Consider the following 19,483-nt stretch of genomic DNA (forward strand, 5'->3'; position numbering starts at 1 on the left):
CCTGTTCCAGTGCATGACAACCCTCTTGGTGAAGAACCTCTTCCTGATATCCGGCCTGAACCTCCCCTGTTGCAGCTTGACTCCATTCCCTCGGGTCGTATTGCTGGTAACTAGAGAATAGATCGGTGCCTACCCCTCCACTCCCTTGTTTGATGCACCCCAGGATATGGTTGGCTCTCCTGGCTTCCAGGGCACACTGCTGGTTCATATTCAACTTGCCATCAACCAAAACCCCTAGACCCCTCTCTGCAGGGCTGCTATCCAGTATCTCGTTGCCCAGTCTGTACGTATAACCAGGGTTGCCCCGTCCCAGGTGAAGGACCCAGCAGCACTTGCTCTTGTTAAACTTCATGCGGTTGGTGATTGCCCAGCTCTCCAATCTGTCCAGATCTCTCTGCAAGGCCTTTCCACCCTCAACAGAGTCAACAGCTCCTCCCAGTTTAGTGTCATCAGCAAATTTGCTCAAAACACCTTCTAGTCAAAATCATTTAAAAAACATTGAAGAGGACTGGCCCTAAAATGGAGCCTTGGGAGACCCCACTGGTGACTGGCTGCCAGCCTGATGCGGCCCCATTTACCACAACCCTTTGAGTCCTACCCATCAGCCAATTGTTCACCCATCGTATGATGTTTTTGTCTAGCTGTATGCTGGCCATTTTGTCCAGTAGGATCCTATGGGAAACCGTGTTAAAAGCTTTGATGAAGTCCAAAAAGATCACATCAACTGGCTTCCCTTGATCGACTAGATGGGTGATCTTATCCCTCCCCCATGCCCAGCACACAGTGGTGCACTGGCACAGCCCCCCAGCCCTGTGTAGCTGCTCGATAGCATCGCCCCAGACGGGCAGGATGAAAGGCAAGATGCAAGGAATGTGGTTTCATTAAGCCACAACTTTATTAAGTTGGCTTATATGGGAGCTATTAACAGTAACTCATCCAGCGCGGACCAGTACTCTTTCCCATAATTGTTTCCACCTGGCGCAGGGCTGCCACCAGCCCCGCCCAGCTCCAGGTCTGTGCCAGGACACTGGTAGCAGTGCCATGGGTACCAGGGGGCACCAAGCCAGGAAAGTGCAGCTGTGTGAGAGAGGCTGAGCTCTGGGTCCTGCAACAGCTGGAGTGCCTTCAAAATGCAAATAATGACCGACTACCCGTTAAAAAATGCCGCAGTTCAGGTCACCGGATGCAAGGAGTGTCTGAGCCTGTTGCTGCCATCGGCGGGAGGCAGAGAAACTGCGTGCGTGAGGTGCGAGCACGTGGATGACCTGGTCCGCATGGTGGCGGAGCTCAAGGAGGAGGTGGAGAGGTTGAGGGCCATCAGGGAGTGTGAGCGAGAGATAGACTGGTGGAGTAACTCCCTGCAGGGCCTCAAGGGGAGGTACCAAGGTGAGACTCCTCAAATGGGGGTGGACCCCCTGCCCTGTCCCCGTCGGGCAGAGGGAGGGGATCTGGGAGCTGAGGAGGAATGGAAACAGGTCCCTGCTCGACATCGCAGGCGACGCCCTCCCCTTCCGGCCCCACCTTCCCAGGTGCCCTTACACAACAGGTTTGAGGCCCTAGAGATTGAGAGGCCGGTGCATGAGGAAGAGGTAGCAAGTGTGAGGAATGTTTTAACAATTCGTGTCCATAAAGAACAATTCTGTTTGAAATGTTTGAATCCTGTCTGCCTCTGGGCCCTGCACTGGCAATTCAATGCTTGAACCACAGCTGCAGTGTGTCCCAGTCTCCCCCTCATTCCTCATTCTAGCCAATTTATCACTTCTTAAATTTATGAACCTGTTTGCTTTTGTTATTCCGGACTTCTATTTCTAACACTGCTATAGATGTGTCTGTGAATGGCTGGGGAAGAATGTTTTAATTACCCGTGTGTCTGGGAGTTTCAGAACAACTGATAACAACTAGTGACTGTTATGGGATACTATGTGGATCTTTGGTATCTGGTTGGGGGGGGCCGAGAAAGAAGCTGAAAAGCGGCTGGGAGACAAGATTTGAAGAAGGTGTTTTGAAGAAGGTGTTCTGTAAACTTGGGATGGTGCCCAGTAAGTACAAAGGGGAAGAGGAAGACTGCGAGCCTTCAGCATGGAAGACCCCTAGAGACCCCCAGAAGAGACCCCAGAGGAGACCGCGCATGCTCCAGTAGGAGGGACTGCACCCCGGAAGCTAATTTTAATAATCTATTTTTTTAGAAGTAGTAATGAATATGTATTAGTCTAGGAGCATAAAAATCAGCTGCTTGATGTAACTGGTGTGCGTCCTGGTGGAGCGGAGACTCCCGGTGCACCCAGCGCTGTTTGCTTACCTCTATTCCTTTATATTCTTTCAATAAATCCTATTTTTTTTATTTAATCCTAATTTGAATCCTGAGCCATTTATAACAATTTGGGGGCTCGTCCGGGATGGCTATAGTTCCTGAATTCTGATTTAATCTAGGAGGGGCGCCCCACCATTTGTTGGCTCCTGTTTGACTCAGATCGGGACTAATGCCATCCTGAACCTGAATAAAGGTAAGCAAAGAATTTGATTTTTTTTGAGCTCCCTTGCCGGCTGTGTTTTTGTGCCCGTAATTCTGCGCGCGAAGATCCGGACGAAGACGACAGGGTCGTTTGGATACCGTTCGGTTGGATTCCGGTGTCCGGAATCGAACCGGATGAAGACGACAGTCGTTTGGATACCGTCTGGTTCGATCCCAGACGAAGACGCTTGTGGATACCGTCCGGTTGGACTCTGGACGAAGACGACTGATTCGTAAGATACCGTCCGGTTGGGTAAAGGTACGGTTGCCCGTGTTTGTGTGTGAGAGTGTAACAGACTTCTAAAGTCAGCGTGGAGGTCTTTTTGTTTTCTCACCAGTTCTAATCTCCTGTCGGGGGGGGCTGGGCTGGTGAATGGAGTGATACGTGGGTGGGTGATAGGTCCTAAACCCCCTGCAAGACACTCTCACTGGGGGCAACCAAGGGCTGTGGGAATTGCCACTAGTAAAATTCCCGGATGGGTCAGATAAAATCGAAGACCAAGGACCAGAAAGGGAGCAAATTACCAGATATATGACCAAAAAGTCCATTATGAATAATGATTAGAAATTGGAACAATAGGGGCCCCAGAAAATTAAAGAGTAAATTGAAAATGATCCAGTATTATATGATAGAATGACCAAAAGAACCCTTAAGACCCCATGTATTTTGATCCACGGAGGACGGGGTCTGTCAGGCTTTAAACATTAATAGTAGAATAGCTGTGGATCCGGAAAAGAGCAAGCTGAAACAATGGAATTAGAAATTAGAGAGCAATTGATTAAGAATGAATATATGCTGCATTTGTGCCTGTGCTGCACTTATACCACCAGATAACAGGAGCCTCTCGGACCCCGAGAACCAGATCAAAAACAACCTCATGGTTCAGATTTTAATCAAGGGGTCTGAGATAAGGAGGACTGTTCACAAAGGGACAGGTTAGGAATATGTATATGTATAGGAATGTTTATGTATATGTAACTCTTTACTAAAGCAATTTGCCACGTTAGGCGTGTACGACTTTGGTGGGACTACCCGCCCCGTGCTGCATGGAACTGAGTAAACATACCTACTTTACAATCTTACGGATTGTGGAGTCAGCTTTCTGTGAGTCATTTTGGTGAGCCAGGCAGGAGACACTCTGCTCGGCTGTGGGATCGGCTGCAGCGTGGACACCCCTAGGTGCACCCTGAGCGTTTTGCTCGGAGGGGACTCCACTCTCAGCTGCTCACCGCAGGAGCAAAGATCTCCTGAAACTGCAGACAAACGGTATGTTTTCGGCTGCTGGAGGGATACTAACTGGAGTGTTAATAATTGTATGTGTTTTTATGTATGTATTTTGTGTTGTATTTTGTGTTGAAATTTTGTATATTGTAATATTTGCATATTGTACGTATTTTGTGTTGAAAGTATTTGTGTAAGTGTAAGGGTTTGAAACAAAGTGTTACAAGTCACTTCACGAAGAACACAGTCAGAGACAATACTTATTTGGTTGGTTATCATTCTAAGTTATATTCCTGTGGTATGAATGAGATGTGCTGGAGGCCTCCGTGTGCGATTGTGCTGTGTGAGTGAGACGCAGCGTTGCTGCAAAGCGAGTGCAGAGTTCCGATCCGTGGTTCTGTACTCTCTGCAAGGGGAGTGGGCAGAGATGAACGAAGTGCTTGACAGACTGAAAAGAAGTGCTGTTTTATCCAAGTTTGAGTGGTGGTGCCTAATATATGGGCCCGGTGTATCTTGTGTATCTCGTGTATCCTATTTTTGCTCTTAAATGTTTTGACTGTGACAAGAAAAAGGCAGGAGCATGATCTGACTCTACTGGTGCTTTCGGCTGTGCTTCCTGCAACATATGAGGCCCGCACAGGCCGAGACCTGGACTCGCTGAGACCTGAACAGGCCGAGAGACCGGAGCGGCGCCGAGAGACTGGAGCGGCGCTGGGAGACCAGAGAAACTACGGAGGGACTACCGCTGGACGGAGAGAGCCCTGGGACGCTGCAGAGCCACGGACGGCTCTGAGAGACACAGAATAGACCTGACAGAAGCTGCAAAACGCGGGGAAATTGAAGTAATTGCGGAACATCCGAGATCGAGTTGCTACGGGAGATCAGAGGCGTCAGTGGACACCGGCAGTCGACTCTCACCGTGAGGCGAGTCGGCGCAGAGCAGAGGGGCGGACATCAGGACCCTGCAGCCTGTCTGACGTAACCATGGAGGCAGCGGCAGCAGCGGCTGTGCTGCTTCACTCTAGCATTCTTTTTATAAAAGGTTTATCTTGCAATGCAAAAAGGACTATTAGTCCCCAGATTGATGTTATAACCATTACTAATGACGACTTAGCTCTATTGCAGGGCAGGAGTGCAGAGACGCAGATTACACTGCCAAATGACCACCGGCAGGCTCTTTCACAAACCTAAGGTTGCAGCTGGCACTGCCTGCAGCCGTATAGCAGACGTTACACTCTCTTTCCTAACTAGTAATCATGTGTCTCATCCATTTGTGGTGAATGGTCAGTGGCAAAAAGAAAAGGAGGATGCCACTGACACTAACAGCATGGGTAATAGGAGTAGTATAAGTGACACAGGTGACGGTGCGGAGCGCTCTGCCTGCTGCTCACCTTCGCCCGACAATGTGACTTGTATCTACAAGAATGTATCTACAAGAAGTGGCGATGTGACAGAGATCCTTATTGTAAGGATGGAAGTGATGAAATTAACTGCCCTTCCTGGACCTGCAGGCCAGACCAGTTCAGATGTGAAGATGGGAACTGTGTCCATAGGAGTAGGCAGTGCAGTGGTCTGAGAGACTGTCTGGATGGCACTGATGAAACAATGTTATTCAGTGCTCTGGACCTGGCAAATTCAAGTGCAGAAGTGGAGAATGCATAGATATCAATAAAGTGTGTAACCAGCAGAGAGACTGCAAGGACTGGGGTGATGAGCCCCTGAAGGAATGCAACATAAATGAATGTGACTGTCCAGCTGAGTTTGAGTTTGTAAACAAGAGAAACTGTGGAGGTATTGATGAATGCCAAAACCCTGGTATCTGTAGTCAAATCTGTATCAACCTGAAATGTGGCTACAAATGTGAATGTAGCCGTGGCTATCAGATGAATCCTGCTACAGGAACCTGGAAAGGGCCATACGGCAAAGCAAATTAGATAACTGTTATTTAACTTGTCAGAAGATAAAAAAGAAAGTGTTTCAACAAGCAGCCATGGGAGGGAAGAATCACTGAACCCCCGATGTGAGGGACTGTACCTTGTTTTACTGACTACTGAAACAGCTGTGAGAACTGCAGAAAGGGACCCACGCATCCAGAATAAAAGGACCAGTAACTACTGAAACTTGGAGGGTTGAGTCCGCTCCTGGGAAACTGAAACTCAAGCTAAGGGAGAACTAATATTCTGGCAACGAGGCTCTGCATGAATGAAGGATGCTAAATAAAGGGGACAAGCCTAAAGGGAGAAAACGGAGAAGGCAAGACCGGGGCAGGACCCTCCACTGCGGTGTGTATGGTCTACCGAGGGAGGCAACCCCTATGGGTATTGACTGCCGAGTGAGAGGGCCTCGACCGGACTTCTCCCACACTAAGATCAGGTTGTCCCGAGAAAATAACATAAAAAAAAACTTTTTTTTAAACCTATATAAAATTGTGATTCGTTTTACAGGAGCTGGATCACCCTGACAGGCCGAACGGTAACACAAGCCTGAAGTGACCCTGAAAGCGGGCCTAACTCCTTGACTGAAGGCGTTTGCCTATTATGATCCAGCTACGTGGGCAGAAGACAGATCCTGGGACTATAGGACCCCAGTATATATACTTAATAGAATTATTAGCTGTAATAGAAATAGTTATAAATGATGAGAACTGATTTAAATGAGTTATAAAGATGAGAACTGCTTTGTATCAAAATTGCCTAGCTTTGGATTATTTACTAGCACAAGAAGGAGAAGTCTGTGGAAAATTTAGCTTTAGTAATTGCTGTTTAAAGATTGATAAAAAGGGTGTTTCTTCCTAGTAACTGATAGAATGTTATGTTCTGGTTTAGGATGAGAAGAATGTTAATAATATGCTGGTGTTTTAATTGTTTTTAATTGTTACAGAGCAGTGCTTACACCAAGCCAAGGACCAAGCCAAATTCAGCTTCTCACTGTCCTGTCAGCAGGCAGGCTGGGAGGAGGGCCGTACTGCTCGGGGTTAGGTTGGGCATCGGACAGCAGGTGGTGAGCAATTGCATTGTGCATCACTTGTTTCGTACACATTATTACTAGTAGTACTATTATCATCATTATTGTTATTATTATTATTGTTATTATTTTCTTGTTTTTATCTCAACTCACAGGCTTCACTTTCCCATTTCTCTCTCCCATCCCAGAGAAGGAAGGGGGGGAGGTGAGCGAGCAAACAAAAACCTGGAATGGGATTTATTTTCATGGCTGCCTGGTGGACCATGGGTTAAAAGAGTGTTATTTTTATTGTCATGTGGTGTAATTATGTTATTGTATATACCTTGTATGATACCTTGTCTTACATTATTAATACACCGGGTGATAAATAGTACATTTGTAATAACTTCATTAAAAAGGGAAGGGGATATGTCAATTATGATGTTTAAGAATTGGACCCTCCAAGAACAAACTGATGAAATCCAATTATTAATAACAGAAGAGACACGAATTGGGGATATTGAAAAGAAGATAAGGGATTGTGAGGAATGTTTTAACAATTCGTGTCCATAAAGAACAATTCTGTTTGAAATGTTTGAATCCTGTCTGCCTCTGGGCCCTGCACTGGCAATTCAATGCTTGAACCACAGCTGCAGTGTGTCCCAGTCTCCCCCTCATTCCTCATTCTAGCCAATTTATCACTTCTTAAATTTATGAACCTGTTTGCTTTTGTTATTCCGGACTTCTATTTCTAACACTGCTATAGATGTGTCTGTGAATGGCTGGGGAAGAATGTTTTAATTACCCGTGTGTCTGGGAGTTTCAGAACAACTGATAACAACTAGTGACTGTTATGGGATACTATGTGGATCTTTGGTATCTGGTTGGGGGGGGCCGAGAAAGAAGCTGAAAAGCGGCTGGGAGACAAGATTTGAAGAAGGTGTTTTGAAGAAGGTGTTCTGTAAACTTGGGATGGTGCCCAGTAAGTACAAAGGGGAAGAGGAAGACTGCGAGCCTTCAGCATGGAAGACCCCTAGAGACCCCCAGAAGAGACCCCAGAGGAGACCGCGCATGCTCCAGTAGGAGGGACTGCACCCCGGAAGCTAATTTTAATAATCTATTTTTTTAGAAGTAGTAATGAATATGTATTAGTCTAGGAGCATAAAAATCAGCTGCTTGATGTAACTGGTGTGCGTCCTGGTGGAGCGGAGACTCCCGGTGCACCCAGCGCTGTTTGCTTACCTCTATTCCTTTATATTCTTTCAATAAATCCTATTTTTTTTATTTAATCCTAATTTGAATCCTGAGCCATTTATAACACAAGTGTTCCCAGGAGGATGCCTAGGGCGAGGAGGTTGAATCCACGCCTCAGGACTGACTCCACCAAGAAAGACAGGAGGGTTATTGTTGTAGGAGACTCGATTCTTAGGGGAACAGAGGGCCCTATTTGTCGGCCTGACCCTACCCGTAGGGAAGTCTGCTGTCTCCCTGGGGCCAGGGTCAGGGACGTTGCCAGGAAGCTTCCCAACCTGGTACGCCCCTCTGACTATTACCCCCTTTTGATAGTCCAGGCGGGCAGTGACAACATCGAAGAGAGAAGCCTCAAGGCTATCAAAAGAGACTTTAGGGGACTGGGATGGTTAGTGGATGGCCGAACCAGGATGAGGAGACGGATGAGGAGTTCTACAGGCAGCTGACAGAAGTTGCAAAATTGTCAGCTCTTGTACTCGTGGGGGACTTCAACTTCCCTGACATATCCTGGAAGCACAACACAGCCCTGAGAAAGCAGTCTCGGAGGTTTCTGGAGAGCGTGGAAGATAGCTTCCTGACGCAGCTGGTTAGTGAAACTACCAGGGGTGGTGCCCCGCTAGACCTTCTCTTCTCAAACAGAGAAGGACTGGTGGGAGATGTGATTGTCGGGAGCTGTCTTGGGCAGAGTGACCACGAAATGGTGGAGTTCACTATTCTTGGCGAGGCCAGGAAGGGGACCAGTAAAACCGCTGTATTGGACTTCCAGAGGGCTGACTTTGAGCTGCTCAGGACACTGGTTGGTGGAGTCCCTTGGGAGGCGGTTCTGAAGGGCAGAGGGGTCCAGGAAGGCTGGGCGCTCTTCAAGAGGGAAATCTTAATGGCGCAGGAACGGTCTGTCCCCAAGTGCCCAAAGATGAGCTGGCGGGGAAGAAGACCGGCCTGGCTCAACAGAGAATTGTGGCTTGATCTTAGGAGAAAAAAGAGGGTTTATAAGCTTTGGAAAAGTGGGCAGGCCACTAGGGAGGACTTTAAGGATGTAGCGAGGCTGTGCAGGGACAAAATTAGGAAGGCTAAAGCTCATCTGGAGCTCAATCTGGCTACTGCCGTTAAAGATAACAAAAAACGTTTCTATAAATACATCAACACAAAAAGGAGGACTAAGGAGAATCTCCATCCTTTACTGGATGCGGGGGGAAACTTAGTTACAAGAGATGAGGAAAAGGCGGAGGTGCTCAATGCCTTCTTTGCCTCAGTCTTTAGCGGCAATACCGGTTGTTCTCTGTACACTCAGTACCCTGAGCTGGTGGAAGGGGATGAGGAGCAGGATGTGGCCCTCACTATCCATGAAGAACTGGTTGGTGACCTGCTACGGCACTTAGATGTGCACAAGTCGGGGCCGGATGGGATCCACCCGAGGATACTGAGTGAACTGGCAGAGGAGCTGGCCAAGCCACTATCCATCATCTATCAGCAGTCCTGGCTATCGGGGGAGGTCCCAGTTGACTGGCGGCTAGCAAATGTGACGCCCATCTACAAGAAGGCTGGAGAGCAGACCTGGGAAACTACAGGCCTGTCAGTTTGACCTCAGTGCCAGGGAAGCTCATGGAGCAGATCCTCCTGAGAGTCATCACGCAGCACTTGCAGGGCAAGCAGGCGATCAGGCCCAGTCAGCATGGGTTTATGAAAGGCAGGTCCTGCTTGACAAACCTGATCTCCTTCTGTGACAAAGTGATGTGTTTGGTGGATGAGGGAAAGGCTGTGGATGTGGTCTACCTTGACTTCAGCAAGGATTTTGACACTGTTTCCCACAGCATTCTCCTCAAGAAACTGGCTGCCCTAGGCTTGGACTGGCGCACGCTTCGTTGGGTTAGAAACTGGCTGGATAGCCGGGCCCAAAGAGTTGTGGTGAATGGAGCCAAGTCCAGTTGGAGGCCAATCACCAGTGGCGTCCCCCAGGGCTCGGTGCTGGGGCCGGTCCTCTTTAATATCTTCATCGATGATCTGGACGAGGGCATTGAGTGCACCCTCAGTAAGTTCGCAGATGACACCAAGCTATGCGCATGTGTCAATCTGCTTGAGGGTAGGAAAGCTCTGCAGGAGGATCTGGATAGGCTGCACCGATGGGCTGAGGTCAACTGCATGAAGTTCAACAAGGCCAAGTGCCGGGTCCTGCACCTGGGGCGCAATAACCCCAAGCAGTGCTAAAGGCCGGGAGAGGAATGGTTGGAGAGCTGCCTGGCAGAGAAGGACCTGGGAGTGATGGTGGATAGTCAGCTGAATATGAGCCAGCAGTGTGCTCAGGTGGCCAAGAAGGCCAACGGCATCCTGGCTTGTATCAGGAACAGTGTGACCAGCAGGGCTAGGAAGGTGATCGTCCCCCTGTACTCGGCTCTGGTGAGGCCGCACCTCGAGTACTGTGTTCAGTTTTGGGCCCCTCGCTACAAGAAGGACATCGAGGTGCTTGAGCGGTTGCAGAGAAGGGCGACGAAGCTGGTGAGGGGCCTGGAGAACAAGTCCTACGAGGAGCGGCTGAGGGAGCTGGGCTTGTTCAGCCTGGAGAAGAGGAGGCTCAGGGGCGACCTTATCGCTCTCTATAGGTACCTCAAGGGAGGCTGTAGCGAGGTGGGGGTTGGCTTGTTCTCCCACGTGCCTGATGACAGGACGAGGGGGAATGGGCTTAAGTTGAGCCAGGGGAGTTTTAGGTTAGATGTTAGGAAGAACTTCTTCACTGAACGGGTTGTGAGGCATTGGAACAGGCTGCCCAGGGAAGTGGTGGAGTCACCATCCCTGGAGGTCTTTAAAAGATGTTTAGATGTAGAGCTTAGGGATATGGTTTAGTGGGGACTGCTAGCGTTAGGTCAGAGGTTGGACTCGATGATCTTGAGGTCTCTTCCAACCTAGAAATTCTGTGATTCTGTGATTCTGTGATAATGATTTAAAGTGAGAATTAACCTGTATCTGCCGGCAGTAATGTGGCAGCGACTTGGCATGTGACAAATGGAGCTGCACAATGCGTTATACGGGTTTTTGTTAACTTCAACAGAAAAGGCAACTCCTATACTTTATCATGATAATCATGTTGAAAAAGATACATGATGGCCATGCAATGACTGAAAAAAATGGGAAGGGAAAACCCAATGTTTTATACTGGCTTCAAATGAACATAATATGTCAAGTAGTCTCTTGCTACAGATGTCAAAAGTAGAAATAGGAGAGTCCACCCTAGGAAATATTTGTCTCCTAGGAGCAAAGTAGACATGGAAATATCTATGCCAAGTCTGAAAATGAGTTCCTACAATAAAATATTTTCCTTACTTTTTCCTTATGACACTGAGCCTTTGGGATGGCTCCACCCAGACAAAAGCAATTTGAGCAGAGGCACAGTGAGATGGCTTCCCTGGAAGATGCAGCAGCTCAGTAGGTGGTCAGGCAGGTCAAATCCAGACTGTCTGACATGCTATTTCTGACCTACCAATGTCAGAAGAGTCGCAGCTTAGAGGCCATAAGATCTGCTTAACTCTTATGAGAAAATAATGATAATACAGTCAAGCTGTCATTGCAAAAAACTCTCCCATCTTTCTCTCTTATATTGCAGAATGTCGTGATTCTGCTCAAGTGGGCAGCTGAGCTCCACCACAGCCGCTCTCTCACTCCCCCTCCTCAAAGAGGAATGGGGAGAAAATATGTGAAAAGGGCTCAAAGGTTGAGATAAGGATGAGAAAATCACTCAGTAATTACTGTAACGGGCAAAACAGACTCAGCATAAGGAGATAGTAAGATTTATTGCTCATTACTAACAAGCTAGAGAAGTGAGAAACAAAGGAAAGAAACCAAAAGCACCTTCCCCCATCCACCCACTTCTACCTCCTCCCCCTGAGCGGCGCAGGAGAACGATGGAATGGGGATTATGGTCAGTCTACAGCGCTTCTTCTCTGCTGCTCCTTCTCGGTCACTCTCGTCCCCTGTGCTGTGGGGTCCCACCCACGGGATGCAGTCCTTAATGAACTGATCCAGCGTGGGCTTCCCACAGGCAGCAGCTCTTCCAGAACTGCTCCAGATATGGGTCCGTACCACGGGGTCCATCCCTCAGGAGAAAACTGCTCCAACCTGGCTCCCCTACGGGCAGCAGCTCCTGCCAGGTCACCTGCTCCTGCGTGGGTTCCTCTCCATGGGCTATAGGTCCGGCCAGGAATCTGCTCCAGCAGGGGTCTTCCACAGGCTACAGCCTCCATCAGTGCAGGGCCACCTGCTCCACCGTGGTCTCCTCCACGGGCTGCAGCGTGGAACCCTGCTCCACCATGGTACTCCATGGGCTGCAGGGGGACATCCTGCTTCACCATGGTCCTCACCACAGGCTGCAGGGGACTTCTGCTCCAGCGCCTGGAGCACCTCTCCCCCTCCTTCTTCACTGACCTTGGCTCCTGCAAGGCCGTTCCTCACTCCTTTCACTCTCCCAGCTGCTGTGTGGCACAGCATTTTTTTCCCTGTCTTAAATATGCTCTCACAGAGGCACAAAACAACATTGCTTATTGGCTCAGCTCTGGTCAACAATGGGGCCCTTACCAAACATGGGGCAGCTTCTAGATCCTTCTCACAGAAACCACCCCTATGGCCCCCTGCTACCAAAACCTTGCCATGTAAACCCACTACACAGAACTGTGTCAAAAAAGCAAACCAAAAGTGAGAAAGCCTGCACCATGAGAAACAAATGCCAGCAGAGGGTTTGATATTTCATTAAAAAAGTGAAACCAGAAAATATTCGGCATCCAACTGTCAGAACCCTGAGAATATCATTAATTGTCTGATGATATTTCCATGTGGTGTTGGTGGTTCCAAAGACAGGCCAACTCATGAAAAGCCAAAACTTCTCTTGACAAACATATTTAATCAAAAATCCAATTTCCTATTGGGAGAAGTTAGGGAAAAAAAATAACACGACTTTTACGGACAATGTTATGACATGAACGCAGAACTGAGGCCATATCTTGAAGACCCGAGTCAGCAAAAGCCACAGCATGGCCGAATTTAATTGCACAGTGCAGACTTAGTGAGAGTGGCTCCTTGTTGTGCCTATCCAGTATTCCTCTTTGATCATCGTGACTTTAGAAAAACACAGTGCAGCAAAAATGCAAATAGAAAATACAGCAGTTAACTTCCAAAATAGTCAGCTATACAAGCAAGCCAACAAGGTACCTTAAAAAAATCTTTTTTTTTTTTTTCATATTCTATGTAAAAATCAAATGCGGGCCAGGTCTGTTTACCAAAACACACACGAACAAAGCCCATCTGCAGTGTGGGTGCATTAAGGCAGTACCTTAGTAGTGGTGTGCAGTTTTGCTGTAATTTACACAGAAAGCAGATTTATTGCAAGATGGCATAAAACTGAAGCAACACACTATTTTTGTTTGCCTTTCCATGTGACACATACTGAAATCTTGAGTAAAAGAGGATAGCCTTGCTACGGACACTCGCTCAGCATACATTTTGCCATGATTTCCAGACTTAGTCCTGTTTCACAGTTTTGTAAAGAGATTATTTATGTTCACCCTGGGTGTGGTGCAAGGGTCAAGGCCAGCTCTAGCCCTTCCAGTCACCATCTTGGCTGCTAGTGAATAACACAAGTACGATGCATGTCTTGCACTCACTGCCTAAGAGATGCAGCAGCACCTATGACCACAGCAGGCATATGTGCACTGCTTCATTTCTCTTAACTGACTGAATAAAGAAAGATCTGCCAGAACAGCCTGTCCTGGTTTTAGCTAGGACAGTTAATTTTCCTCCTAGTAGCTGGTAGGGTGCTGTGTTTTGTATTAGGATGAGAAGAGTGCTGATAACATGCTGATGTTTTCATTGTTGCAGAGCAGTGCTTACACCAAGCCAAGGACTTTTCAGCTTCTCGCTCTGTCCTGCTAGCGGGCAGGCTGGGGGTGCAGCAGGAGCTGTGAGGGGCAGACCCAGGACAGCTGACCCAAAGTGGCCAAAGGGGTATTCCATACCATCTGACATCATGCTAAACAATATATAGAGGTGGCTAGCTGGGATGTGGGGGGGCCGTGCTGCTCGGGGATAGGCTGGGCATCGGTCATCGGGTGGTGAGCAATTGTATTGCGCATCACTTGTTTTGTACATATTAATATTACTATTATTTTCTGTCCTAATAAACTGTCTCTATCTCAACCCACAGGCTTCACTTTCCAGTTTCTCTCCCCCATCCTGGGGGGGGCGGTGAGCGAACAGCTGTGTGGTGTTTAGCTGCAGGCCAGGTTAAACCACAACACAGCCACAGAAACACACCTGCACTTGCAATGCTGGAGATCAGACCTCTGACAGCAAATCACTGTAGCCACTTGTTTTTTCTGAAGGTCAGTAATTTTCAGTAATGACCTGAGTCTAAGTCATATTTCTCATCATCTTCCTCAGTCAAATAACTTTACCCATATATTACTGTTTTATTTTTCTTTAAAAAGGAAAAAACAACACCACAGTCCTGCTGTTTTTTTGTTTGTTTGTTTTGTTTTGTTTTTTTCTCAGCTCTGGTTATTAAGAGAGATACCAAAAATGAAATCCCATTCCAGTTACTGTTCATGGAAAGTCTTTGATAAGATTCACAATTCCTGGGCTCCTTTGCCATGAGAAAGAGCCAGGGACCAGATCCTCCTCTGGCAAACGGCTCTGTTGAACTGCTCTGGGGAACTGTGCCAAGTCTTGCCAAGGGACGCTCTGGCTGATGCTCTTGGATGCTCTCAGACATGCTCTTTTGCTACTCCTTATTGTAATGTATCATTAACAGTGGGTGAGGATGAGGTGAAAAGTCTACCCAGGAGGATGCCTAGGGCAAGGAAGTCAACTCCACTCCTCAGGACTGCCTCCAACAAGAAAGAAAGAAGGGTGATTGTTGTAGGCGATTCCCTTCTCAGGGGAACAGAGGGCCCTATATGTCAGCCTGAACCTACCCTCTGATTACTATCCTCTTTTGATAGTCCAGGCTGGCAGTGATGATATTGAAGAGAGAAGCCTGAAGGCTATCAAACAGGACTTTAGGGGACTGGGACAATTAATAGATGGAGTAGGAGTACAGGTGGTGTTTTCCTCCATCCCTACAGTGTCAGGGAGGGGTACAGAGAGGACACGGAAAGCCCACCTGATAAACACGTGGCTCAGAGGCTGGTGCCAACACAGAAATTTATTTTTTTTTGACAATGGGGTGCTTTACTCAGCACCCAGCCTGATAACTGCAGATGGGTTCCACCTGTCTCTAAGAGGAAAATGGATACTAGCCCAGGAGCTGGCAGGGATCACTGAGACTGCTTTAAACAAGGTAAGAAGGGGGACGGGGATAAAATAAGGCTAGTTGAGAGGTGTGCCAGGGGGAACAATGTCAGGGTCTTGGGAGAAGGCAATGGCCCAACTGAAGTGCATCTACACTAATGCACGCAGCATGGACAACAAACAGGAGGAGCTGGAAGCCATCGTGAAGCAGGTTAGCTATGACTTGGTTGCCATCACGGAGATGTGGTGGGACCACTCTCATGACTGGAGTGCTGCAATGACTGGCTATAGGCTCTTCAGAAGGGACAGGCAGCACAGAAGGGGTGGTGGTGTGGCTTTCTATATTAGAGAGTGTTTTGATGTTGTGGAACTCGAGACTGGGAATTATAAGGTTGAGTCCCTATGGGTTAGGATCAGTGGGAAGGCCAACAAGGCAAGCATCCTGGTGGGGGTCTGTTACAGACTGTCAAACCAGGATGAGGAGAGGGATGAGGTGTTCTACAGGCAGCTGGAAAAAGTTGTGAAATTGTCAGCGCTTGTTCTTGTGGGGGACTTCAACTTCCCTGACATATCCTGGAAATGCAATACAGCTCAGAGGAAGCAGTCTAGGAGGTTTCTGGTGAGAGTGGAAGATAGCTTCCTGACGCAGCTTGTTAGTGAGCCTACCAGGGGAGGTGCCCCGCTAGACCTTCTCTTCGCAAAAAGAGAAGGACTGGTGGGAGATGTGGTGGTCGGGAGCTGCCTCGGGCAGAGTGACCACAAAATAATAGAGTTCTCTATTCTTGGTGAACTCAGGGTGGGGATCAGTAAAACTGCAGTCTTGGACTTCCGTAGGGCTGACTTTGAGCTGTTCAGGACACTGGTTGGCCAAGTCCCTTGGGAGGTGGTTCTGAAGGGCAGAGGAGTCCAGGAAAGCTGGGTGCTCTTCAAGAAGGAAATCTTAATGGCTCAGGAGCAGTCCGACCCCACGTGCCCAAAGACGAGCTGGCACGGAAGAAGACCGGCCTGGCTGAACAGAGAGTTGTGGCTTGAGCTTAGGAGAAAAAAGAGGGTTTATAATCTTTGGAAAAGAGGTGGGGGGGGCACTCGGGAGGACTATAAGGATGTTGCGAGGCTGTGCAGGGACAAAATTAGAACGGCCAAAGCTCATCTGGAGCTCAATCTGGCTACTGCTGTTAAAGATAACAAAAAAATGTTTTTATAAACACATCAACACAAAAAAGAGGCCTAAGGAGACTCTCCATCCTTTACAGGATGCGGGGGGAAACAGTGACAAGAGATGAGGAAAAGGCTGACGTGCTTAATGCCTTCTTTGCCTCAGTCTTTAGCACCAAGAGCAGTTGTTCTCTGGACACCCAGTACCCTGAGCTGGTGGAAGGGGATGGGGAGCAGAACGTGGCCCTCATAATCCACGAGGAAATGGTTGGCGACCTGCTACGGCACTTGGATGTGTGCAAGTTGATGGGGCCGGATGGGATCCACCCGAGGATACTGAGTGAACTGGCAGAGGGGCTGGCCAAGCCACTATCCATCATCTATCAGCAGTCCTGGCTATCGGGGGAGGTCCCAGTTGACTGGCGGCTAGCAAACGTGACTCCCATCTACAAGAAGGGCCAGAGAGCAGACCCGGGAAACTACAGGCCTGTCAGTTTGACCTCAGTACCAGGGAAGCTCATGGAGCAGATCCTCTTGACAGTCATCACGCAGCACTTGCAGGGCAAGCAGGCGATCAGGCCCAGTCAGCATGGATTTATGAAAGGCAGGTCCTGCTTGACGAACCTGATCTCCTTCTGTGACAAAGTGACACGCTTAGTGGATGAGGAAAAGGTCGTGGATGCGGTCTACCTTGACTTCAGCAAGGCTTTTGACACAATTTCCCACAGCATTCTCCTCAAGAAACTGGCTGCTCATGGCTTTGACTGGTGTATGCTTCATTGGGTTAGAAACTGGCTGCATAGCCGGGCCAAATAGTCGTGGTGAATGGAGTCAAATCCAGTTGGAGGCCGGTCACTAGTGGCGTCCCCCAGGGCTCAGTACTGGGGCCAGTCCTCTTTAATATCTTTATTGATGATTTGGATGAGGGGGTTGAGTGCACCCTCAGTAAGTTTGCAGATGACACCAAGTTAGGTGTGTGTGTCGATCTGCTTGAGGGTAGGAAAGCTCTGCAGGAGGATCTGGATAGGCTGGACCGATGGGCTGAGGCCAACTGCATGAAGTTCACCAAGGCCAAGTGCCGGGTCCTGCACCTGGGGCACAACAACCCCAAGCAGTGCTAAAGGCCGGGAGATGAGTGGTTGGGAAGCTGCCTGGCGGAGAAGGACCTGGGAGTATTGGTTGATAGTCAGCTGAATATGAGCCAGCAGTGTGCTCAGGTGGCCAAGAAGGCCAGCAGCATCCTGGCTTGGATAAGAAGCAGCATGGCCAGCAGGTCTAGGGAAGTGATTGTCCCCCTGTACTCGGCTCTGGTGAGGCCGCACCTCGAGTACTGTGTTCAGCTTTGGGCCCCTTGCTACCAGAAGGACATCGAGGTGCTCAAGCAAGTCCAGAGAAGGGCAACGAAGCTGGTGAGGGGTCTGGAGAACAAGTCCTACGAGGAGCAGCTGATGGAGTTGGGCTTGTTCAGCCTGGAGAAGAGGAGGCTCAGGGGCAACCTTATCGCTCTCTACAGGTACCTTAAAGGAGGCTGTAGCGAGGTGGGGATTGGTCTGTTCTCCCACGTGCCTGGTGATAGGACGAGGGTGGACGGGCTAAAGTTGCTCCAGGGGAGGTTTAGGTTGGATCTTAGGAAGAACTTCTTTACTGAAAGGGTTGTGAGGCATTGGAATGGGCTGCCCAGGGAAGTGGTTGAGGCACCATCCCTGGAGGTCTTTAAAAGATCTTTAGATGTAGTGCTTAGTGATACGTTTTAGTGGAGGACTTGTTAGTGTTAGGTCAGAGGTTGTACTAGGTGATCTTGGAGGTCTCTTGCAACCTAGATGATTCTGTGATTCTGTAATGTGACACCCATCTATAAGAAGGGTCATTAGGAGGACCCAGGGAACTACAGGCCTGTCAGCCTGACCTCGGTGCCAGGAAAGGTGATGGAACAGGTCATCGTGAATGCAATCATGCAGCATATGCAGGACGACCATAGAAACAGGCCCAGTCAGCATGGGGTCATGAAAGGCAAGTCCTGCCTGACCAACCTCATCTTCTATGATGGGGTGACCCGCCTGGTTGATGAGGGAAAGGCTGTTGACGTAGTCTACCTAGACTTCAGCAAGGCCTTTGACATGGTCTCCCACAGTATTCTCCTGGAGAAGCTGGCAGCCCATGGCTTGGACAGCAACACTCTTTGCTGGGTTGAAAACTGTGTGGTCGGCCAGGCCCAGGGAGTGGTGGTGAACAGAGTGAAATCCAGCTGGTGACCTGTTGCAGGAAGAACGGCTGAAACACGACAGACACTAGTATGGTCAGATCATGCTCTCTTTTATTACCCGAATAGCCTGACTTTTATAGCGAACTTAACAGGGGCGGATAGTATCTCACACAAGATTATTGGTCAAAAGCACTCAGACAAACAACTGCAAGAAAACAACCCCACCTGCAAGAAAACAACCCCCTTGTGATTAGCAGTCATGTAGATCCCATCCTTGAAGCCAGAGGCTGGTAACAATATTTTTCTAAATTCCTCAATCGGGCGATGTGGGAACACTGTCATGGGAACTTCTCGTAGTCGTCCTGGTAGCTTGGTTTGCTCAGCTGCAGCAAGCCATGGGATCTTTGCTGTTTCAAGAAATCCTCAACAGTGACAGGTCACTAGTGGAGTTCCCCAGGGATCAGTGTTGGGGCCTATCCTCTTTAATATCTTTATTGATGACTTGGATGAGGAAATCAAGTGCATCCTCAGAAAGTTTGCAGATGGCTCCAAGTTGGGGGGAAGTGCTGATCTGCTGCAGGGTAGGAAGGTCCTGTAGAGGGACCTGGACAGGTTGCATTGATGGGCAGAGGCCAATGGGTTGAGGTTGAACATGGCTAAGTGCCGGATCCTGCACTTTGTCCACAACAACCCCATGCAACACTACAGGCTTGGGGCAGAGTGGCTCAAAAGCTGTGCGGAGCAAAAGGATCTGGGGGTGCTGACTGATGCTTGCCTGAACATGAGCCAGCAGTGTGCCCAGGTGGCCAAGAAGGCCAACGGCATCCTGGTTTGTATCAGGAATAGCGTAGCCAGCAGGACCAGGGAGGTGATTGTCCCCCTGTACTCTGCTCTGGTGAGGCCACACCTCGAGTACTGTGTTCAGCTT

The sequence above is a fragment of the Aythya fuligula genome, chromosome W, assembly GCF_009819795.1.
Source record: "Aythya fuligula isolate bAytFul2 chromosome W, bAytFul2.pri, whole genome shotgun sequence".
In the NCBI taxonomy this organism is placed as follows: Eukaryota; Metazoa; Chordata; class Aves; order Anseriformes; family Anatidae; genus Aythya; species Aythya fuligula.